General features: G+C 43.6%; 1 long non-coding RNA gene across 2 annotated transcripts in view; it reads left to right on the top strand.

Annotated features, from left to right (window-relative positions):
* LOC149445763 (uncharacterized) overlaps positions 1–25,565 on the top strand; it is a 28,582-nt gene extending 3,017 nt beyond the window's left edge. For both annotated transcript variants that reach the window (XR_016306346.1, XR_016306345.1), the window contains exons 2-4: positions 7,033–7,140; positions 13,836–13,961; positions 23,840–25,565. This is a non-coding gene — a long non-coding RNA (uncharacterized LOC149445763). The remainder of the gene's footprint in view (positions 1–7,032; positions 7,141–13,835; positions 13,962–23,839) is intronic.
* Positions 25,566–26,077: the final 512 nt, after the last annotated feature.

Raw genomic sequence — 26,077 nt, 5'->3', positions numbered from 1 at the left:
ATTATACATGGTGATCATATCCCCCCTTATGTATTATACATGGAGATCATATCCCCCTTATGTATTATACATGGTGATCATATCCCCCCTTATGTATTATACATGGTGAACATATCCCCCTTATGTATTATACATGGAGATCATATCCCCCTTATGTATTATACATGGTGATCATATCCCCCCTTATGTATTATACATGGAGATCATATCCCCCCTTATGTATTATACATGGTGATCATATCCCCCTTATGTATTATACATGGAGATCATATCCCCCCTTATGTATTATACATGGAGATCATATCCCCCCTTATGTATTATACATGGAGATCATATCCCCCCTTATGTATTATACATGGAGATCATATCCCCCCTTATGTATTATACATGGAGATCATATCCCCCCTTATGTATTATACATGTTGATCATATCCCCCTTATGTATTATACATGGTGATCATATCCCCCTTATGTATTATACATGGTGATCATATCCCCCTTATGTATTATACATGGTGATCATATCCCCCTTATGTATTATACATGGTGATCATATCCCCCCTTATGTATTATACATGGTGATCATATCCCCCCTTATGTATTATACATGGTGATCATATCCCCCCTTATGTATTATACATGGAGATCATATCCCCCCTTATGTATTATACATGGTGATCATATCCTCCCTTATGTACTATACATGGTGATCATATCCCCCTTATGTATTATACATGGAGATCATATCCCCCCTTATGTATTATACATGGTGATCATATCCCCCCTTTATCTCCTCAAGAGAGAATAAATTCAGTTCCTCTAATCTTTCCTCATAGCTGTTTGGTTGCCCTTCTCTGTACTTTCTCCAGTTCCCCAATATTCTTTTTGTGAATTGGTGCCCAAAACTGAACTGCATATTCCAGATGAGGTCTTACTAATAATTTGTACCGGGGTAATATGATATCTCTCTCTGGAGTCTATACCTCTTTTAATACAAGAGAGGATTTTGCTCGCTTTAGAAACTGCAGCTTGGCATTGCATGCCATTATTAAGCTTGTGATCTACCAGAACCCCCAGATCCTTCTCCACCATTGATTCCCCCAGTTGTACCCCCCCAGTATGTATGATGCATGCATATTCTTAGCCCCCAAGTGCAGAACCTTACATTTATCAACATTAAACCTCATTTGCCACATAGTTGCCCAATTACACAGTACATTGAGGTCGGCTTGTAAATTGGAGACATCCTGTAAGGACGTTATTCCACTGCACAGCTTGGTGTCATCTACAAAGACTGAAATGGGATTTATAATCCCAGACCCTATATTGTTTATAAATATATTAAAAAGTAAGGGTCCCAACACTGAACCTTGGGGTACACCACTGACGACCCTAGACCATTCAGAGTATGAATCAATAACCACTACTCTCTGAATACGATCTTTTAGCCAGTTTTCTATCAATTTACATTCAGATTTTTCCAAGCCTGTAGACTTTACCTTACACATTAGCCGTGTGTGGGGAACTGTGTCAAACACTTTGGCAAAATCCAAGTATACCATTTTTATATTTATTAAAAGCTCTTTTCTTATTATCTATAGCCTTTTTAACTTTGGCCGTAAGCCACATAGATTTGATTTTTAGCCCTTTAAACGTGTTGCCCATGGGAATATATTTTGCAGTGTGTTCACATACAGTCTTTGAAGAACTCCCATTTCTGTGTTGTGTTCATCAATGCCAATATTCCCTCCCAGTCTAAGGCTTGGAGAGCAACTCTCAGCCTTGAAAAATTAGCTCTCTTGAAATTGATCCTTTTTATTTTTCCCGTATGTGCTTGCTGTTTACAGCTAACAATAAATGAAATCATGTAATGGTCACTGCTACCCAGTGTCAAGGTCCTACCTTTTCCCTGAAGTTATGTTACTCCATGTGCTGGCGTCCATCTTGGATTCTGCTGTGCATGGTGGGAATCCTTTTATGCCTTCAGGTCTCTGAGGTCCATCCCCCAGAGGGGTGTGGCTGATGACATATAAACCTGTGGCCCGCACATGCTCTTTGCACTTGTGTCTTGTGTCTTGGTCTTCCTACAGCTCTGTGTATACGCTCGTGACTCTTCTGGTATCTGACTCGGCTTGTGTTTAAGACCATTCTCTGTGTTTTCCTTCAATCTGACCTTCCGTTGCTGAACCCGGCCCGTGACCTGTGATTCTCTGTCTACTGTCCTGTACCGTTTTGTCCCGTTGTTGTCGACCCGGCTTGCCTGACTACGCTATTGTCATTCTCACCAGCTACACACCATTGGCGGCGGCTATTACCGCAGCTGGGGTGTCTCGGGGGCCGCGACCTGGTTCCTGGCTGCGTCAAGTCCATCCCCACCATCAGGGGCCCTGGTGAAGGGCAGCCTGGGACTTAGACTCCGCGCCCTGAGGGACTTCGGTCTGTTGGTGGTGGTTGTCGTCAGCCAGTGCGTTACCCTGCCACTAGGCCTACCTGTCCGTTCCACAGCCCTGCCCTGACACCCAGATGTTCTTTTATATGGACATTAGTAATAAGCTCTGGTTTGAGATTACCAGGTCCAGCAGAGCATCGTTCCTAGTAGGGGCCTCTATGAACTGGACCATAAAATTGTCCTGTAGTAGGTTTAAAAATGTTTGCCCTTTAACTGTTCCTGCAGTACCATTACTCCAGTCAATTTCCGAGTAGTTAAAATCCCCCATTATTATCACTGTCCCAGCCCTTTCGATCTGTGCAAGGAGCTGAGTTTCCACCTGCTCATTAACACTGGGAAGTGTAACTTGGTTATTAATTTTGATATAAGGAAGCTGCCATCTTAGCCTCTGTTTGATCTGCAGTTGCCGTGGTTCTTCACATTTGATCAGTTATGACACCAGACAATTTATGGCTTGTCAGTTCAGTTGAGAGCTGTCATTCACAGCATGCTTTGAATACAACAGTTCTGGGAAACCATTACATTGATGGGTTTTGTTCCACTTTAAAGTCGGCACTCCACCTTAAGTTGCTCAGCACCCATGCTCTGCCCCAGCCTTTTTCAACCAGGGTACCTTTTGGGTTCTTCAAGGGTGCTTTGGAAAATGCCTAAAAACTTCCCCAAAATTGTGTACAACCCAGTGGGTAGATTAAGCCTGTTTTTTGTTACACAAGGCCATCGTTTTTAATTAACTGTGCAGGCCAGTCACCAGCATTCTAACAATCACTGACATCATTGGTTGATAAGGAGAACATCAGACACCTACACGGCATCTTTATTTAACCCTTCCTCCCCGCCCCACTCTGTCAGCACTGGTTCACGTTAACTGAATTGGGGAGAGAAAATAAGGAAGCAATGTTGGAATACTAGTCAGTACCAGTCTGGATAAGAGTAATTGCTTTGAAATAATAAATCACCTCTAATGTTGGGTGTCTTATGTGTGTGGATGTTGATGTATTATGTAAAACGATTAGTTTAGATTTTTACATTTTAGAATGGGGTGCCTTGAGATCATCTATAATTTTAAAGGATGTCTTGACTGTTAAAAGGTTTAGAAAAATGGTTCTACCCATCTGTGATGTTCCTGGAGGGCTATTTAATTAGGTTGATGGGATAGTGAAAAAGGCCTTCAAGCTGTGGTAAGAAGCAAGTAGTAGTTCTCGCCTTGGACCTGTTCATAGCCTCCATGTAACCAGGAAGCTTTTCCACATAAGCTTTCCCTCCAGGGGGAGCATAAGGACTTTTCCCACTTGATGGGGTAAGACAAATCGTATTCCACCCTTAGAGGAATGTTGGGACTACAGTTGCAAGAAAAAGTATGTGAACCGCTTGGGATTATGTGGAGTTTTGCATGAATTGGGCATAAAATGTGCTGTGAACGTCATCTAAGTCACAACAATAGAAGAACACAGTCTGCTGAACATAATACTACACAAACATTAGATGTTGCCATGGTTTAATTGCACATAACATGTAAACATTCACAGTGCAGGGAGGAAAAAGTATGTGAGGCCCTAGCTTAATGACTTCTCCCAGAGCTAATTGGAGCCAGGAGTGAGCCAACCTTGACTCCAATCAGTGTGATGATATTGGGTGTGTTGCTGACAGCTGTCCTTAAAAAACACACACCTGTTTTGGGTTTACTGGTTTCAAGAAGCACTGTCTGATGTGAACCATGCCTCGCAGAAAAGAGCTCTCAGAAGACCTACGATCAAGAATTGTTGACTTACATGAAGCTGGAAAGGGTTACAAAAGTATCTCCAAAAGCCTTGATGTTCATGTGTCCACGGTAAGACAGACTGTCTACAAATGGAGAAAGTTTAGCACTGTTGCTACTCTCCCTAGGCATGGTCGTCCTGTAAAAATAACTGCAAGAGCACAGCGCAGAATGCTGCATGAGGTAACGAAGAATCCCAGAGTGTCAGCTAAAGACCTACAGAAATCTCTGGCACATGCTAACATTTTTGTTGACACATCTACAATAAGGAAAACATTAAACAAAAATGGAGTACATGGGAGGATACCACAGAGGAAACCATTGCTGTCCAAAAAGAATATTGCAGCACGTTTGAAGTTTGCAAAAGAGCACCTGGATGTTCCACAGCACTACTGGCAAAATATACTGTGGACAGATGAAACCAAGATTGAGTTGTTTGGGAAGAACACACAACACTATGTGTGGAGAAAAAAAGGCACAGCACACCAACATCAAAACCTCATCCCCACTGTAAAACATGGCGGAGGGAGCATCATGGTTTGGGGCTGCTTTGCGGCCTCAGGGCCTGGACGGATTGTTGTCATTGATGGGAAAATGAATTCCAGAGTTTATCAAGACATTTTGCAGGAAAACGTACGACCATCTGTCCGCCAACTGAAGCTCCGCAGAGGATGGGTGATGCAACAGGACAATGACCCAAAGCATGCAAGTAATTCAACAAAACAATGGCTGCAACAGCACAGAATACACCTTCTGGAGTGGCCCAGTCAGAGTCCTGACCTCAACCCGATTGAAATGCTGTGGCATGACCTTAAGAGAGCGATTCACGCCAGACATCCCAAGAATATTGTTACACTGAAACAGTTTTGTGAAGAGGAGTGGTCCAAAATTACTCCAGATCATTGTGCAGGTCTGATCTGCAACTACAGGAAAAATTTGGTTGAGGTTATTGCTGCCAAAGGAGGGTCAACCAATTATTAAGTCCAAAGGTTCACATACTTTTTCCTCCCTGCACTGTGAATGTTTACATGTTATGTGCAATTAAACCATGGCAACATCTAATGTTTGTGTAGTATTATGTTCAGCAGACTGTGTTCTTCTATTGTTGTGACTTCAGAGCACATTTTATGCCCAATTCATGCAAAACTCCACGTAATCCCAAGGGGTTCACATACTTTTTCTTGCAACTGTATGTTCTATCCACTGCTATGCCACTGGTCTCTCCCTCTCCACCTTTCCTTGTATTAAAGGAATTGTTGTAACTGTCTTGGAAATTCGCTTTAACGAATTTCTCCTTACCGTGAGTACTCGCAGTTGGATGCGCAGAAATCCCCCATAAAGCTGTGCGAATCTCGCTTACCACGACTGCAGCCAAACTACACGATTCCTGCCCATCCAAATACTTTGGTTCTGTTGAATTTGTGGGTGATGGAGCTCCGTTACCCTAGAATGATCACACGACACTCTAAGGCTGGTTGCAATCCACATAAGGGCCGGCTTTAGGCTCAGCTCTCTATTTTTATTAAAAATACACACATGCCCCCCACATGAATAAAGTCAATCCCTCCCACCAAACAATACAATGGGGATTGTCTATACAGAGGATATACATTCCAATTGGAGCATAGCCTTTGCTATTATCTATCACTGGTCCTCCCCCATGAACCTTCTGAGGTCAGCAGACTTCCTCCCCTTCCCCCCTATGAGCCATCTGAGGTCATATTTCCTGTCCTACTAGCTTCTATTGGTATGTAAAATTCTCTGCACAAGCGCTCCCTAAAAATATCAGTCTGTACCTGGATGGGCCCGATACGATCTTTATTAAAACACATCCATCCAAGATACAGTTTCAAGTTGGTAATGGGTTGTAAGATATGCATAAGCCTACACGTGGAGTTCACACCGCTTGCGCATTGCGTTATGAAGCCCACGTGGTACCATGCTGCTGATATGTGGATACAGGCCCACGGTCTACTGACAGCAGCATTCGCATGGAATGCCGTGGTGGTATACACGCCGGTCTATAAGCGCAGATCTGCCATCTCATCCATTACCAAGCCGAGTACTGTAATACATACATTGTACATGCGCATGGCCCAATTGCAGCCTTCAGAGCTTTAATTAAGCCACACGAGAGACATATGAATAACACGAATACATGACACATTTAAAGTTCGACCAACAATACAAAATTTCCATGACATAACTCATAACGCTTGCTGCCACCATTACCCTACATGGCTGGCTGTTCACTTGTAGGACTATGCTTGGACATGGCCAAGGAGAATAAGGAAGACCAAGGATGGTTGGAAGAAATTGCCGGTTCAGTTGAAGAGCCTGGGTTCAGATTAGGCCAGGCTGGGATGCTCACAGGGTGTCTTGGGGCGATGTCTGGAGGTTTCTGCTTAGGAAACTACAGGAGCACTGGCGTTAAGGGGCCACAGAGTGTCCATGGATTGCCCAAGCTGGTAAGGAAAGAGTAAGGGGTAGATTTACTAAAGCTGGAGAGTACAAAATCTGGTGCAGCTCTGCATAGAAACCAATCAGTTTCCAGGTTGTTTTTGTCGAAGTTTAATTGAACAAGCTGAAGTTAGGAGCTGATTGGCTACCATGCACAGCTACACCAGATTTTGAGTGCTCCAGTTTTAGTAAATCTCCCCCTTAGACTTCACATGGTCCTGTCACATCACATTATCACCCTTGACACTGATCCCCACTTATTTTTCTAGTCGGTGAGAATATCTTGTAGTTTTATGTGATTGTTATGTGAGATAGGCAGAACTATTGTGTAGACTTACCTTTTTCTGTTCTGTTTCTGCCCATCCAGCTGGTTGCTGCTGTAAATAAAAATGATATCATTCACAGAGCCATTCAACATGGAGACTTCTCATTGGGAGAAACAGAGATGACATTAGCCTCTGCAATGGATATCCAGGTATTAAATGTTATACAGCTGACACCTTCTATATGTTTTCAGAGTGCTTATCTTGTAGAGGTGGCAGGAACAGCAGCCTGGGCAAGTCAATCCAGAAAACCTGCCAATGGGCCCACTTTCTGGCAAAGTCCAACCCATCTCCACATTTCATTTTTGTCACATGCTATTGTAGTTTTTCCCTCCTTTATGGACCCTAAGCATTGCATCTGCAGGTCTATAGATGAATGGAAATAGATGTAAGGGAGCTGTTTAATCTTTCAAAGCATTTGTCTTTCTGTCCAACCAGTTCTGAGATTCAAACAGCTCTGCCACAGACCACAACCATGCCTGGAGGACAGAAGACCTGAAATTCTCTGCTCCACTTCCATAACACTTGCAGATGTCCACCCCACATCACCCTGTGATTTGACAATAAAAGGACAAGCAGCAGAAAGATGACTCTTCATTAAAAAAGTGATAAAAAATATATTTTTATAAGTATTTTTATTATAACAAAATTTAGGGGAAACCATTTTTGCAACATTTTCAGTCTTTTTTTTTCTTCCTTTTTATAGTAAAAAAATAAAGAAAAAAACAAAACAATGGTTTCTAAATACATTAAAAAGAAAGCTCTACCTATCTAAATGATATACACAAAATTAATGTTTGTACAGTGTGTCATGACATGAGTAATTGTCAGTCAAACTATCAATGAAACCTGAAAATGGCTTTCTAATGAAGGGGTACTACAGGCTGGTGCTCAAGTTGTTCGAGACCCTACAAGTGGAAAAAATACCTCTTGATCTGCAGAAATGCATTCAACAACTAATTCCTGTTTTAAGCTGACAACACGCAGCATTTTTGTGGACTGAGTGGTGTCAGCCCTGCTCAGTTGTCTGTTATTAAACAACTCAACCTCTTCCACTGTGAAAATATGAATCTGTGAAATAATTTCGTAGGTCTCATGGAACCCTTGGTATGAATAGTCAGTTGGGTCTATTGGAAAAATGTCTCGTACCTTGGTGGTCAGTGGGAAGATTGCCCTCCTTAGAGTGGTGGCTTCAATGACGCCCTTACAGTCAGCTAAAAAGATCATTGGTGTCTTTCCACTGACTCTGCAAAGTGGTTATGGACCTGCAACTATGAAGGCACCATGATAAGGGACACAGCTCAAGGAACTTCCAGCAACCTCTGGAGGAACCCTCGACTGAGAATGGCTGACAAAGACAGTAATTATTCTGTATTCCAAAGATAAGGACTAGGAGGGCTAATTTCTCTCCTTAAAGTGTTACTAAACTCACAACAATAATATCAGCCTGTATATGCAGTAAAGCATGCTTGTTATACTCACTGTGGAACCTAAGGGGTTAATCATCTGCACTGTGTAAAAAGGATGTTTGATCCTATCTTCTCTCTTCCTCCCCTTTTTCAAGCGACCACCTCTTATCTCCTGATAAGACAGACTGAACCGTAGGTATTTTGCACATGCTCAGTTTGGTGTGTATTACTAGAACGGTTTTTTTTTTTTCTTGGGAGAGTGTATGTGATGAGCACAGGGACAATCAGCACTGGTCAGACAGAGGTCAGGGGTTCTGCATCCTACTATAGCAAAAAGAAAACTCCTACTAGCTTTAGCTGGAAGATAATAAAAATCACAAGACTGCTCTAACTGCTGATGAGAAAAGGTATTTAGCAGTTTACATTTACTAAAATAATTGCATTTCCATGTTGTGTGTAGTGTGGGAGACTGGATATAGTGAATGCAGGGTCCAGGGAGATCATATATAGTGAATGCCGGGTCCTGGGAGACCATATATAGTGAATGCAGGGTCCAGGGAGACCGGATATAGTGAATGCAGGGTCCGGGGAGACCGGATATAGTGAATGCGGGGTCCGGGGAGACCGGATATAGTGAATGTGGGGTCCGGGGAGACCGGATATAGTGAATGCGGGGTCCGGGGAGACCGGATATAGTGAATGCGGGGTCCGGGGAGACCGGATATAGTGAATGCAGGGTCCGGGGAGACCAAATATAGTGAATGCAGGGTCCAGGGAGACCGGATATAGTGAATGCAGGGTCCGGGGGGACCCGATATAGTGAATGCAGGGTCCGGGGAGACCCGATATAGTGAATGCAGGGTCCGGGGAGACCAGATATATAGTGAATGCGGGGTCTGGGGAGACCAGATATAGTGAATGCGGGGTCCGGGGAGACCGGATATAGTTAATGCGGGATCTGGGGAGACCGGATATAGTGAATGCGGGGTCCGGGGAGACCGGATATAGTGAATGCGGGGTCTGGGAAGACCGGATATAGTGAATGCGGGGTCTGGGGAGACCGGATAAAGTGAATGCGGGGTCTGGGGAGACCGGATATAGTGAATGCGGGGTCCGGGGAGACCGGATATAGTGAATGCAGGGTCCGGGGAGACCGGATATAGTGAATGCGGGGTCTGGAAAGACCGGATATAGTGAATGCGGGGTCTGGGGAGACCGGATATAGTGAATGCGGGGTCTGGGGAGACCGGATATAGTGAATGCGGGGTCCGGGGAGACCGGATATAGTGAATGCAGGGTCCGGGGAGACTGGATATAGTGAATGCGGGGTCCGGAGAGACCGGATATAGTGAATGTGGGGTCCGGGGAGACCGGATATAGTTAGTGCAGGGTCCGGGGAGACCAAATATAGTGAATGCAGGGTCTGGGGAGACCGGATATAGTGAATGCGGGGTCCGGGGAGACCGGATATAGTGAATGCAGGGTCCGGGGAGAGCAGATATAGTGAATGCAGGGTCCGGGGAGACCGGATATAGTGAATGCAGGGTCCGGGGAGACCCGATATAGTGAATGCAGGGTCCGGGGAGACCAGATATAGTGAATGCAGGGTCCGGGGAGACCAGATATAGTGAATGCAGGGTCCTGGGAGACCAGATATAGTGAATGCAGGGTCCGGGGAGACCAGATATAGTGAATGCAGGGTCCGGGGAGACCAGATATAGTGAATGCAGGGTCCGGGGAGACCAGATATAGTGAATGCAGGGTCTGGGGAGACCGGATATAGTGAATGCAGGGTCCGGGGAGAGCAGATGTAGTGAATGCAGGGTCCGGGGAGACCGGATGTAGTGAATGCAGGGTCCGGGGAGAGCAGATGTAGTGAATGCAGGGTCCGGGGAGAGCAGATGTAGTGAATGCAGGGTCCGGGGTTTAGTAACACTTTAAGATAACAGAGGAAGTATGCACAGGACAACCCTGAATATTTCCAGGATCAAGTGATATTATCAAACAGATATAACAAAACACTTACAATTGTATAATTGACAAATTAAAAAGGTGCAAATAAGAGAAGTTCATTATTAGGGTTTTCATACACCTTAAAGAATAAGTTCACCTTCCGAAACATGTTACATGTTATACCCATATTCTGCGTGTAACATGTTCTGGAAGGAGTGGCCCCCCTTCCCCCAATGTGACAGCCCCCTCCCCTTCCCCCACTAGCTGTCACAATTTAAAAAAAAGTGTTTGTGCAGGACTCTGCCTTCCTGTGTCACTCATTCACAGTATGCTGTGAATGGGAAGAATACAAGTTCCCACATCCTCTGCGGCTGTTGTCTTGTAGTTCTCAATAAACTACCACGGCTCTGTTGAGTGCTCTGGTAGTTCATTGATTCTTTGTCAGTGTGTATCTGCTTGCCCATATGATGTACGAGCAGACAGCTTACACCGACAGTCTGCAGTTCTGCATGGCACCGGTGATCTGCTGGTGCAATGCTTTCCAGGCTCACAGAACAAAAAATAGTAAATGCACATTTTTATTACCTGCAAAAAATGTGCAATTATTATTTTTTGTTAGAGGTGATTGCAGCCGTATTAGTGCATTTGCGACAGAAACAATTGAGTACTGTCCGTGATAATTTTTTTTATTTGCACGGAGTATGTCCCCTTCTTCAAGGTCCAAGTAGTACCGTTATGATGGGTCTGTTATGATGGGTCCCATCATAACAGTACTGCTTGGACTTTGAAGAAGGGGACATACCCCGTGCAAATAAAAAAAAAGTATCACGGACAGTACTCAATTGTTTATTTTTTGTTAAAAAGTGAACTTATCCTTTTAACCTGTTCCATTTTTTTTATGAGATTGGGTGGATAGCTCTATAAATATCTCTGTTTTACCCCCTTAGGACCTATATAGTGCAAATCTTAAAGTGTCTTGTGCTAATTGTAAACACACTTATATTAATTATAAAACATCCATTCATATGTGTGAACTACCAAATGTGGCTTCCACCTGTGCAAACAAATCTTATGTTTTTCACAAGATGCCACAGGTGGAAGCCTCCTGTGTTCACTAAGCAGCACGGCAACCGCTTGGCATGGGATCCAGGAGCTAATAGAAATCACTGTAGTAGCTGTGCCTACTACAGTGATTTCTGTCTCCAGGGGGATTTTCCAGAAATGGCACATACATACTTACGCAGGGCCCTCTGATTCCTCCTGTATTCATTTGTATTGTAATTGTATTGTCCAAGCTGGATCAATGTCACTACTCACCACATACCTTGAATTCAGCTTTAAAGATCTGTTCTCTGCTGACATCTAGTGGAGAAATAGCAGAATGCAATTAATATTTTACTGCCTGTCACCCAATACAAAATTAAAGGCACAACCACCTTTCCAGACTTTTGCTGTAAAACCCATTTCACATGAGGTGGATTACATTCTTATCAGCAGGGGATCAGCTCACAGGTCCCCTGCTGATTGGTGCAGAGCGGGCAGATGACACATCAATAATAACAAAAATCACCAGCACCAAAAAATAATGTGAAATAATTCTTAACCTCCCTGGAGGTATTCCTGAGTTTAGCTCGGGTAAAGTTTCAGCACCACATGCGGTAACCCCGAGCTACACTCGGGAATACAATGCAGCATTGCTCCGGGATCCCTCGATCATTTACCTTGTCCTGCACTACTGCGATGTCCCCCCTGCAGCGTCCCCAGCCATCTCCTCCAGCCAATGCCGGCATCTGTCTTCCGGGTTCCATTCCCTGCGACGTCGGGACGTACGGGTCTTACGGGGATGTAACCGACAGGAAATTTAAAAATTTTAAAAAGTGACATTCCCTAAATACATTAAAATCACATAGTAAAACATTACTGTATCAAAGCATTTCACATACATTTTGTCCTGAGTGCTTTGTCCTGTGCCCTGCCTGCATTTTTACTGTTCTTTCTGCCTGGAAACTGAGAAACGTCCATGGCGTCCAAAAAGAGTCCCTTTAGGTCAAAAGTGGTTTTAGACCGGCTAGAGAACAGCGATAGTAAATCAGAACCACTTGCAGAATTGAATGATAATGATTCGTGGGGAAACAATTTTGCGACTTTGCTCAGTGATGTGCGAACTTGGTGCTATATTTCAAATTTCAGTGTTTTTGGTTTGATTACATTATTGAATTAAATTTATTATTATTATATTATTTTTTATGATTATTTATTAAATTATAATTTATAATTTCGCGTTTCAAATTTTAACATACCCGGGATGTTTACTAGGCTCTTGTTCAGACAGTTTTCAGTGAGATATTAAGAGAATTACAGGCCTACAATAAAAAAATGACATATTTCCATGCAAAAAAATGTACCGCTTTGAGCACAGAAATATGAACATAATGAGACCGCTAGGGAGGCTACTATGTAAAATGTTGCTGCTCCTTAGTGATATCAATAATAAAAATAAAAAATATATATATAAAACAGCACAAACAAATATTAGATATATATATTAACTCACAAAAACTCAATTAGTGCAGAAAAAAAATATTTCTGCAGAAATTTTTTTTTTGTTGAGATGGTCCCAAATATATTAGATAGGATATGATAGGATAAAGTCCTTATTCCAAGACCCTTGACCAGTGATCTTTGCTCGCCCTGGAGGTTGGAGGCTGATTACAATTACAATGTGGATCTCTGAGGCATTGAGTGAAAGGCAATAGTCTTACCTACAACTGGGGATTTCTGCCTAAACCTTGAGATTGGAGGCTGATCCGAGGAGGATCTTGGATTCATGAGTCCATAAAATTTATGGCATTTCATTCACCTATATCTGGGGAGTGCGGTGTGTGATAATACCACAAATGGGTGTGAATTCTGGTCAAGGGCCTTGGAATAAGGACTTTATCCTATCTATTATATCCTATCTAATATATTTGGAGTGGGACTATCTCAACAAAAAAAAATTTTTCTGCACAAATATTTTTTCTGCACTAGATGACACATCCATGTCCACTCACTATCTGCAGAGTGACCACTCAGTTTCTGCAGAGCAGACACGGACAGAACCTGCTCTGCTCTTTTTGGGCAACTGGTAGTTAATAGACTCCACTGTCCTTTTTACACCCCACTTCCCTTCGATCAGCTCTGCCTAAATGGAAGAGGATAGATTCCCTTCTGACCCGATCGGACCAGGAGGTAGGCGGGTGTAAATGGACACAAGTCCATTTTTACCCCCACTGTCCATAGGTATACATGGACCTTCTGACGAGGTGCCAGGTCTACCGGAAAAACTGACAGGTGGACCTGATTTGATTGCCCGTGTGAAAAGGGCCTAAGTCTTGCTGCTAGAACTGTGATTAATCTGGGAACAGAAGACGCCAATCACTTACTGACTGACACTGTTCTTGGTCCACTAAAAAGAACATCAATTCATGTTTTATCTTTTATAGGAGCCTTACAACATGGAAAGGATATTGTGGCTAGTTGCTGATGGGGACTGTGGAAAAATTAAAGCCATGATGGAAGAATTCAACGCTAAAAAACAGCTCCGATTACCAGCAGACCTTCACCAAAAGGTAGATTATAGGCATTATAATTAAACATTCGTTATTTAGTTGCTTCTGTTTTACATATTGGGGTGGATTTACTAAAGGCTAATAGATTGTACCCTTTAAAATTGCAGTTGCTCCAGAGCTTAGTGAATGAGGTAAAGCTTTACTTTGCAAAGAATACCCAATCACATGCAAGGAAAATAAAAAACAGCATTTTTGCTTGCACGTGATTGGATGATGGAAGTCAGCAGAGCTTCCCCTCATTCACTAAGCTCTGGAGCAACTGCACTTGTAAAATGCAGTCTATTTGTCTTTAGTAAATCCACTTCACTGGGTTGCCAACATTTTGGTTTTACATGGTTTTGACTCCCAGGAATCATGCACATTGGGCGTGTGCTGCTGTTTTTGTTTTTTTTTTTACAGCCAGTAAACTCCCCAGCATGTTATCCTATGACAATTTTCCTTTGTGACACATTGGGGTTGATTTACTAAAGGCAAATAGACTGTGCACTCTGTAAGTGCAGTTGCTCCAGAGCTTAGGAAATGAGGCAAAGCTTCCCTTTGCCAAGAATACCCAATTAGGCTGGAAATACATTATACAATTTTCTGTCCAATTTCTGCCAAATTCCCTTTAGATTTACCTTCAACTATGTAGCTCAAGAGCCTACCTAAGGCTGGCTATACATTACACAATTTTCTGTCCAATTTCTGCCCAATTCCCTTTAGATTTACCTTTAACTATGTAGTGCAAGAGCTTACCTAAGGCTGGCCATACATTATACAATTTTCTTGAGATTTTTACTTTAGATTTACCAAAAACCATATAATATGTGGTCAAACCTAAACAACACTTTCAGTTGTATCCAATTAGGAAGGCCCATGCGCTACATAAGTTAAAGTTTTATTTAAGCCATGCGCTACATAGTTGAAGGTAAATCTAAAGGAAAATGGGCAGAAAATGGACAGAAAATTGTATAATGTATGGGCAGCCTAATTGGATACAATTGAAAGTGTTGTTAGTTTTGACCTCCTATTATATGTTTTTTTTGTAAATCTAAACCAAAAACCTCAAGAAAATTGTATAATGTATGGCCAGCCTTACATGCAAAGAAACTAAAAAACCAGCACTTTTGCTTGTACATGATTGGATGATGGAAGTCAGCTGAGCTGCTGCTCATTTCCTAAGCTCTGGAGCAACTGCACTTACAGAGTGCACAGTCTAATTGCCTTTAGTAAATCATCCCCATAGGCTTTACTCAGCGTTTTTTGGAAGGGGAATTTTCTGGCTGGAAAAACCCCAAAACTAGTGGGTTTCAAGAGGAGTTTTTTAGCTGTAAAAATGCTCTAACGCCGGTAAATGCAGTAAAACGCAGCAAACTGGTGTTTTTGAGCCAACATTTTTAATGTGTAAAAAACGTGTCTAAACGCAACAAAACAACACTAATGTAAAGAACGTGGTAAAACGTGCATTTTTATGGCGACTTTATAGGTGTCAGAGGAAAATCCCAGATGGACTGTTTTGTTGGTAGTCAGTAGTGGCTGAGCTGTGAGCACCCCGAGTCCAAGTGTAGATAGTGTACCCTCCCAGTCACCAGACGAAATTAAACGCTCACCTTCGGGGTATGACAAAAAAAGGTCAAAAATCGCATTTCCCTTCTGGGGCATGTAAGCACTGAAGGCTCCATTCAGTCTCGAACTGTATGGTATCAATCAAACTACATATGGAAAGAGGCAAAAACAGAAGGATAGTGCTCTCCGTATAATATACTTTTATTAAAATATAAAAAACACACTTACAAAGGAGGCAAAACGTGCATAACCGAGTGCTCTAGATCACAGTGCATAGATGCAAGATAGCCGCGGGTGACGTCATAGGCGTGGCTCCTCCCCCGTACACATTACATCCTAAGACCGGACTTCGTCAGCGGGAACGGGAACAGAGCCAATCAGCACTGTCCAGGCAGAGGGTCAGGGGTTATGCAGCCTCATAGGACAGTCATTGCAGAACGAAAACTCCTCCAATAAGCTTTAACTAGTGCTCTGATAGCAGTCACAAGACTGCTATATACTGCTGATGAGAAAAGGTATTTAGCAGTTTATCTTTACTAAAATAATTGCATTTCCATGTTCTGTGTACTGTGGGAGACCAGATATAGTGAGTGCAGGGTCTGGGGAGACCAGATATAGTGAATGCAGGGTCTGGGGAGACCAGATATAGTGAGTGCAGGGTCTGGGGAGACCAGATATAGTGAATGCAGGGTCCGGGGAGACCATATATAGTGAATGCAGGGTCCTGGGAGACCAGATAGGGGGCCCAGTGAGAGGCTCACTGGGCACATTTCACTAAGCGGTATCTTACCACATCCGAGTATGCGGTAGGATACCGCACAGCATTTTTAAAAAAAAGTTTGAATTCACCAAAAAACACTACTAAAATATCCTGTGAGTTATTTTATCAAGTCATGCAATATTTTAGTAGTGAAAACTATGCAGCGTTAATGTTTTAGCTGTCTGCAGGGTTCCCACTGACAGCTGAATGTAAAAGATAGAATTGCCAGCAATTAAAAAAAATAATTTAAAAAACAGCGTGGGGTCCCCCCCCCTCCATCCATACCAAGCCCTTTGAGTCTGGTATGGGTTTTGAGGGGAACCCCCACGCCAAAAGTGAAAAAAAAATAGCGTGGGGGTACCCCCCCAAAATCCATAGCAGACCCTTTTCCGAGCATGCAGCCTGGCAGATCAGCAAACGGGGGGAATAAGCGAGCGCCCACCCCCTCTTGAACCATAGCAGGCCACATGTCCTCAACATGGGGGGGGGTGCTTTGGGGCCGGGGGGCTCCCCTCCTTAAAGCACCTTGTCCTCATGTTGATGGGTACAAGGGCCTCTTCTCCACAACCCTGGGAATTGTGGGGGTGTGTGGATGCGGGGCTGGTCGGAATCTGGAAGCCCCCTTTAGCAAGGGTGCCCCCAGATCCTTCCCCCCCCATGTGAATGAGTATGGGGTGCATGCTACCACTACCCATTCACAAAAAACACAGGAGATAGTCTTTGACAAGTCTTTTATTAAAAGAAGAAAAATAAAAGAATGCCCCCCAAAGTAAATCCAATGTCAATGTCAATCACGATGCCCGCCGACACTGCCAACCCGATACAAGAAAAAAAAGAAAGGATCCGCTCCCGATGCTGGCTCCCGGCCATCTGACTGCTCTGCTGGCTTGACAGTTGAGTATAACAAGCATGCTTTACTGCAGATACAGACTGTTTTTACTGTTGTGGGTTTAGTAACACTTTCAGTAAAATGAGTACGGTACAGTCATCCTTTATTAATGTAATATTGTTTAAACATAACATTCATTATTACATGAAGCTTGTTCTTGTGCATTTCTTCCAGATCTGTGCAGTAATCCAAGATAATAAAGACCGGTCACTGCTGCTCTCCTTCTTGTGCAGGGTGACTGATCTTGTGTCCGCCCCCTCCTATAGTTCTCTGCAGGCAGCCTGTGGTGGGTGGAACCTGCTCAGTCCCTCCCACAGCTCTTTCCTCTGCACAGGCTATATACAGCACAATGATGATGTCACCTCTACCCAGGTAATAACTGGGTTTGCAAAGTCTTTTAATGCACACAAAATAGATTTATATCTTTTGTCATTGTTAAGAATTATATTTCAATAAACGTTTTTGTACCTAGAGTTCAGCTTTAAGCTGTTAAAGGGGGGATTGTGGCTGAGTCAACTTTATTTCCATGACTGCCACACACAGCTTGGAGACCAATTATACAGTTGAAAGAAAAAGTATGTGAACCCCTTGGGATTACGTGGAGTTTTGCATGAATTGGGCATAAAATGTGCTCTGAACGTCATCTAAGTCACAACAACAGAAGAAGACAGTCTGCTGAACATAATTACTACACAAACATTAGATGTTGCCATGGTTTAATTGCACATAACATGTAAACATTCACAGTGCAGGGAGGAAAAAGTATGTGAGGCCCTAGCTTAATGACTTCTCCCAGAGCTAATTGGAGCCAGGAGTGAGCCAACCTTGACTCCAATCAGTGTGATGATATTGGATGTGTTGCTGACAGCTGTCCTGCCCTTAAAAAACACACACCTGTTTTGGGTTTACTGGTTTCAAGAAGCACTGTCTGATGTGAACCATGCCTCGCAGAAAAGAGCTCTCAGAAGACCTACGATCAAGAATTGTTGACTTGCATGAAGCTGGAAAGGGTTACAAAAGTATCTCCAAAAGCCGACTTTTTCCTCCCTGCACTGTGAATGTTTACATGTTATGTGCAATTAAACCATGGCAGCATCTAATGTTTGTGTAGTATTATGTTCAGCAGACTGTGTTCTTCTATTGTTGTGACTTAGATGACGTTCAGAGCACATTTTATGCCCAATTCATGCAAAACTCCACGTAATCCCAAGGGGTTCACATACTTTTTCTTGCAACTGTAAGTCTGAATATCAGCAGATCACAATTCTGCAAACTATTATCAGTTTGTTAAGATTTGTGACCGCGCCCTGTCAGTCACCTCCCCCTTCCTCACCCCTCCTTTTCTACTTTTATCCTTTTCGCTTCTACTTTTTCTCCTAGATTGGGCTTCTCCTATTTTGTTTTTTTTTTTATAAATACGATTTATATTCAACAATCATATATATTCAGTAGCCAAATATCTTGGACTTTATATAAGCAGGCTGCTGTTTTATGATATCACCATGCCGCTTCTCCACCTCTTCCAATCAGAGAACACTTTAAACTTGCTCAGAAAATGCAAAGCAATCTCTGAATGGCACCCATGCTGAGCGGCTCAAGTTGGACCAATGTAACCATGTATAAATATCCAGGGGCGGACTGAACATTCGAGCACTCGGGCACTGCCTGAGGGCCCGGGATCAGTAGGGGACCCCATGAGATGCCCCTGGTACCTTTTATTGGCTTTTTCATAGGCTTTTTTGGATGTGGGCGAGGACACTGGGGCCCCATGATCCCCTATTGCCCGGGGGCCCCATGAGTTGTCAGTCCGCCCCTGAAAATATCAATATGTGAAGTTCTGCTTTAAGGTGAGCTTGGACTTTAAAAGTCACCCCCTGAATACAAGTGTCAGGCAGACCATAGATGATACAATTTTCTTTTCTTCCACCATCAACGCTGATTCCCTCCCACAGCATTACTGTGTTCTGTAGTCAGGGAGCCTTCCCTGCGGCAGAACACAATGATTACTGCTGGCTGATATACCCACCGGCAGTGTTCACATGCATAAAATCAGACAGGCTGGTTGTACTGAAGTTGATCGATGGCTAGCCATCAATTCATCTATGGCCAGCTTTAGAATTTCATTATTAGTGGAAAAGCGCTTAAAGTATGAAAAGTGCAAAGGTTTAAATTGCATTGTGTTCAATAGTTTAAAGTTTTAATAGCAATAATACACACACATCTCCATCCACCCAGTCATACAATCATTGGTGGTCAGTGGCATTTTAAAAGGCCCCACCCTGCATCACTGGTGGTCCGCGGCATATTCAAACCTTCCAAAACACTCCCAGAACGTTAGTGACCAGTGGCATTTAAACTCCACCAAAACAATCCCACAATCATAGGTGATCACTGGCACTTTAAAATCCCTACATCCTATTACTGGTGGTGAGCGGCGCTTTAAAACCCAAAAAGCAATCCCAAAAGACTGGTGGTTAATGGCCTTTTAACCCCCCCCCCCCCACCTTCAATTGCAGCCTTCCCATAGGATTGATTCATTCCTTGAATCCTTCATTCTGTAGTGAGAGGAAGAGGAGGGAACAACAATATAAACAGTACTACACTATTTACATTGGTGATCTCTGTGATTGGTAATCACATCTATCCCATGGCACAGAGCCACCCTGATCGTCTCTGTGCCCTTACTAAATGTTCTCCATTGACTAATAATGGCAGGAGTAAGAGCTTTGTGTGTGTGCAAACAAAAGATTGTACTGGTACATCCATCCACCCATGTAAGGAGGTTAAACTTTTCAGGCCCCAGATTAGCACCCCCTTTAAACTTCTCTTTAGACCAGCCCCCCTAAACTTTAATTCAGACTCCAGATCAGTATCAGCTTATATCACATGACCAGAAACAAGATGTGTGGATAGTTTTCCACACCTTCCTGTATAGGCACCATGCTAGTTGAAGGTTTGATACCAGTGCTGGATTGTAGGAAAAAGCATTCAGCACTGCCAGAACATAGGGTGGGTCTGCGGGACCCTTGTATTTATTTCAAAGTCCCCAGGTTAGTTGGGAGGTATACTGTAGTCACTATGCCACAAAGAACAAAATTGTAAATTCGATCATTACATATACAGTGGGGCAAAAAAGTATTTAGTCAGCCACCAATTGTACAAGTTCTCCCACTTACAAAGATGAGAGAGGCCTGTAATTGGCATCATAGGTAGACCTCAACTATGAGAGACAAATGAGAAAACAAATCCAGACAATCACATTGGCTGATTTGGAAAGAATTTATTTGCAAATTATGGTGGAAAATAAGTATTTGGTCACCTACAAACAAGCAAGATTTCTGGCTCTCACAGACCTGTACCTTCTCCTTTAAGAGGCTCCTCTGTCCTGCACTCATTACCTGTATCAATGGCACCTGTTTGAACTTGTTATCAGTATAAAAGACACCTGTCCACAACCTCAAACAGTCACACTCCAAACTCCACTATGGTGAAGACCAAAGAGCTGTCGAAGGACACCAGAAACAACATTGTAGACCTGCACCAGGCTGGGAAGACTGAATTTGCAATAGGCAAGGAGCTTGGTGTGAACAAATCAACTGTGGGAGCAATAATTAGAAAATGGAAGACATACAAGACCACTGATAATCTCCCTCGATCTGAGGCTCCACGCAAGATCTCACCGCGTGAGTTCAAATTGATCACAAGAACGGTGAGCAAAAATCCCAGGACCACATGGGGGGACCTAGTGAATGACCTGCAGAGAGCTGGGACCAACGTAACAAAGGCTACCATCAGTAACACACTACGCCGCCAGGGACTCAGATCCTGCAGTGCCAGACGTGTCCCCCTGCTTAAGCCAGTACATGTCCGGGCCCATCTGAAGTTTGCTAGAGAGCATTTGGATGATCCAGAAGAGGATTGGGAGAATGTAATATGGTCAGATGAAACCAAAATAGAACTGTTTGATAGAAACACAACTCGTCGTGTTTGGAGGAGAGAGAATGCTGAGTTGCATCCAAAGAACACCATACCTACTGTGAAGCATGGGGGTGGCAACATCATGCTTTGGGGCTGTTTCTCCGCAAAGGGACCAGGACGACTGATCCATGTACAGGACAGAATGAATGGGGCCATGTATCGTGAGATTTTGAGTGCAAACCTCCTTCCATCAGCAAGGGCATTGAAGATGAAATGTGGCTGGGCCTTCCAACATCACAATGATCCCAAACATACCGCCCAGGCAAGGAAGGAGTGGCTTCGTAAGAAGCATTTCAAGGTCCTGGAGTGGCCCAGCCAGTCTCCAGATCTCAACCCCATAGAAAACCTTTGGAGGGAGTTGAAAGTCCGTGTTGCCCAGCGACAGCCCCAAAACATCACTGCTCTAGAGGAGATCTGCATGGAGGAATGGGCCAACATACCAGCAACAGTGTGTGCCAACCTTGTGAAGACTTACAGGAAACGTTTGACCTCTGTCATTGCCAACATAGGATATATAACAAAGTATTGAGATGAACTTTTGATATTGACCAAATACTTATTTTCCACCATAATTTGCAAATAAATTCTTTCCAAATCAGCCAATGTGATTGTCTGGATTTGTTTTCTCGATTTGTCTCTCATAGTTGAGGTCTACCTATGATGCCAATTACAGGTCTCTCTCATCTTTTTAAGTGGGAGAACTTGCACAATTGGTGGCTGACTAAATACATTTTTGCCCCGCTGTAGTTCCCTGCTTACAGGATATAGATGTGAACACCTTGTCTGGTTCGTTTAAATAATTGGGAACTACCTAGCAACTGGACACCAGAGAGACAATAAATGTCTTGGTCAGAATTAGGTAATCACGTACTATACATACTGTATATGACATCATATAAAGTGCAGGGTCAGGACTGTGAAACATACAGGGGTCAGAAGGGTGTAACATGGGGCCCTTACTTTGCTGGTGAGATCACACTGCCAGGCAGTAGGTGCATAGATCAGAGCTGAGCGCTGGAACAAGAGATTCAGCCCTGGACTTCAGGACATGACCTGGATCAGCAGGACACCAGGATTATGCTTCAATCCTGGGACAATCCCATAGACAATGCCCCACAGTTCTAGAAGGGGCAGGACTTACGTTGTGAGGAGCACAGGGACATTGCTGATAGTCCACTGTGTGTTAACTAATCTTCACTTCAGGTCTGTGAAAGAAGAACGTGGCTCCAACGTCCCCTAGCATCCAATCTCATCAATATCACAAGCGCTGCTCTGCTACATGAATCCTTGCTGCAGCTCTAGTGCTTGTGATGTGGAGAAGATCTGGCTTCAGGGGAGCTGCAGGGTGAGAAGACCAGATGAGTTTGGTGACACCCCCTCTCTATGCGGCGCTCGGGGAACATAATGGGAGCAAAATTGATGCTCAGAGAGGGTCAGAAGGTATATTGGTGCTAAGAAGGTGGTGAAGGGAATAGTAAACCTTAGCAAGGGGGACAATAATGCCCAGTGGGAGGTGGGAGGGAACAATAATGCTCTGGGGAGGGGGGGAGGTTATAAGCAGGGTATGGGAGGAACAACAATGCAAAGATTGGGTTGAGGGAATAACTAGTCCCCAGCCAAAGTAGAGAGAACAATGTTGCCCAGCGGAGGGCGAGGGGAATAAAAATACCCTAGATGACTGTGAAAGGTGGGCGAGAACAGTAGTGCACAGAACTGGGTGTGGAAAAAATAGTGGTCAGTAACGGTACCAGTGTGTATTGGGGGGAATCAGTAGTGACCTGTGGGCTGGTTTACAATAGTACCCAGAGGGCGGTGGGGAGGAACAACAGCACCCAGTAGGGGGTGAAAGTAAACAATGGTGTCAGTGGACAAAACTTACCTTGCACTGCAGTCCTTGTCCCGCGAATCTGCTCTCTTCGTCCTCCTCCTTCTGCTACCTGGACTGAGTAGACTCTGTCAAGCAGGAGATCAGTTCGTCTGCAAAGAGCTGGAGCTGTGCGCTCCATCTCTCGGTCCTAGACACACGGGATACCAGGATTCTGTTAAAATCCTGGGACAGTCCAGAGGAGTCTGGGATAGTTTTGGTGGTATTTGGGGTTATGCCAATCCAGATGGGCTTGAGACATTAAAGATCTAAGCCCTTCAAGAGCACCTATCTTTACATTTAGGCTCTCATTAAAGGGGAATGTGAGCTCTCTTATGACAGTGATAAACCTCAATTAAAAAAATGAATACATATGAAATGTTCATGACTGGGTAGGGCGAAACGCGTTGAGGCGCATGGCCTGGATGGAGCCTGGGCTGAGGCTGCTTTTACCATACAGATTGTTGGGTTTTGCTGGATGTGAGACACCTGGGACGTTCTTTCTACATTCTGTGAATGGCTGTCACAGTGCCGATCATTACTAGAGTGCCTGGGAGATGTCAAAGACTGTGCCAAAGACTGTGCTGAAAGCATGCATTGAGTGAACTCTCAGCACAGAAACTCCCGTCACCCAAGGAAACATATGTGTAGTGTGTGGGCATTAAAGCCCACCCTCTTTGCCGCTGCACATATGTGTTACATTGGCAAGAGGCTAAGATAGAGTGGATGTCACAATTTTATAGGTATGTGAAAACTGTTTTGCTCATACTTAGATATATTCTTCTTAATCCATGTAGCTGCCTTTACCCTTGCTAATATATTTTGTCTTCCTTTCTCAACAGAGCAGTTTATGGGTCATACCACCACATGGATTTCATTTGAAATTTGGATAGGCAGTTACTAATTCCCTAATCCCAGGGGCCGCCCACACCATCTACTACTGATGCCCCCCTGATGGCGGACCAGCTCTTTGCGAAAGCCAATAGTCTTCTAGCACCATCTGTATTGCCAGTTGCTGGTTTCCAAAGGATGTCTTACATTGCATTTGGAAGGATCCAAAGGATTGGGAATACTTCTTGTTTTAAACAGGGTAAAAAGAACACTCAATTTTCTTGTTAAGAAAAAAGAAATTAAAAACACATCAAGTATTAATTTCCAGGCCCTCAGGCGAGGAAGGAAATTCCTGAGCGTTCGCCACAATCAAGGCTGGAGATATTCTTTGAATATTGTGGTTCAGGCAAGACTTGCATTGTTCAGCCTTAGTCAGCAGCAGAGTAGCAGAAATGGAGCCGTTTCTGCTGTTTTTCTTTTGGTGGAGGTGGATGGGTCACTGCCAGCATGGAGTATTTCACTGAAGCAAGCACCGCTCCATCCAGATGTAGCCAATCCAAAGCCAGGCTACGGGGAGGAGAGATCTTCTAATCAACAACTCCTTCAATCAAGTTCACAATAAACAATGATTCAACTAATCAGAGCATCGCTGCTTCCCTTCAGAGATTGTGAGATTGGTAATAACAGTCTTTTGGTATGATGCAATAAAAAAAATGTCTAAAAGGCCCCACACATGAGCTTCAAAGGCATTCCTACACCTGCGCATAATTTGCATGGAAAAATGGCTTATTGTCTAACAATGTACCTATGCAGTAAACACGCTCCGTATTTTGCATTATTTCCAGACAGGGCAAAATTGATGGTATTTTTAGACCTCTAGACTCCTTAGGTATGGAAATTAAAACTACCAGGGCATGTTTTGTATTATGTTCTGAAGCGGTTGGTTTAACCTGGTCGGAACTTTTGAATATTATGTTCTGAAGTGGTTGGTTTGACCTGGTCGGAACTTTTGAATATTATGTTCTGAAGCGGTTGGTTTGACCTGGTCGGAACTTTTGAAAAGTCTGCTATTAAAGCAGTTGTGCAGCTTAAATAAGAATGTGCTTTGTAATACCTATTGTGGAAAAAAAAAGGTGTGCACCCTCCTGTACACTTTAGTGCAGCCTCTCTCAACCAGGGTTCCTTGGAACCCTAAAGCCTGGTACACACAGTAATCTGGGCTGAACAAAAAAAAACTGAGGAGCTTGTGAGAAGTTCTTTGTACAATCGATGCGATGATAGTACCGCAATCTCCCCACTGAGCTATTGTTTTCAGAACACACACGATCAGCGCTCGCAGCCATTGGCTGAAAGCACTGATCGGATGTCAGTCGGCTACTGACTTTCCAGCATGCTCGTTCGACAGAAGCCATCTGTGACATCGGCTTCTGTCAAATAATGACTTGTACACACAGACCAAATGTCAGCTGGTATCTACTACTGTACCAGCTGATTTCAGCCAATATTCAACCTGGCTATATGGGGCTTTAGGTTCCTCCAGAGCAGTGTTACTTATCCTTTTTACATTGGAGGGACCCCTGGAAAAAGTTGGAGATTTCGGGGAACCCATAAAGTAATGTTGAGATGTACAACTCACAGAACATTGGTTTGATCAGCAAGCTGTTGATATAACAGCAATTATTTTTTAAATAGTATTAAAAAATAGAATCAATATTAAAATATACATGTTTATTGTAAGACTTGTGCTTGCTTTTTTCTGAAAAAAAAAAATGCTAAACTCTGGATAAAACTTGAGATAAGCAGAGTATGGGGGGGGGGGGGGGGCAACAGAGCACACTACATGGGAGGCAGCAAGGCACATCACTTGGGAACAGTGCACACAGTGGGCCCCATTACATAGGATCAGGGCACCTGGGATCTGAGCACCTTACATAGGATCAGGGCACATGGTATCAAAGAACCTTACATGGGATCAGAGCACCTTACATAGGATCAAGGTACATGGGATCAAAGCACCTTACATGGGATCAGGGCACATGGGATCACAGCGCTTTAAATGGGATCAGGGTACATGAGATCACAGCACCTTACATGGGATCATGGCACGTGGGATCACAGCACCTTACATGGGATCATAGCACATGGGATCACAGCACCTTACATGGGATCATAGCACATGGGATCAAAGCACCTTACATGGGATCAGGGCACATGGGATCACAGCGCTTTAAATGGGATCAGGGTACATG

Source organism: Staurois parvus, unplaced genomic scaffold (genome assembly GCF_062004578.1).
Source record: "Staurois parvus isolate SC_StPar_1 unplaced genomic scaffold, SC_StPar_1.0 ptg000711l, whole genome shotgun sequence".
Classification (NCBI taxonomy): Eukaryota; Metazoa; Chordata; class Amphibia; order Anura; family Ranidae; genus Staurois; species Staurois parvus.
This window is presented reverse-complemented; position numbering and strand designations above follow the sequence as displayed.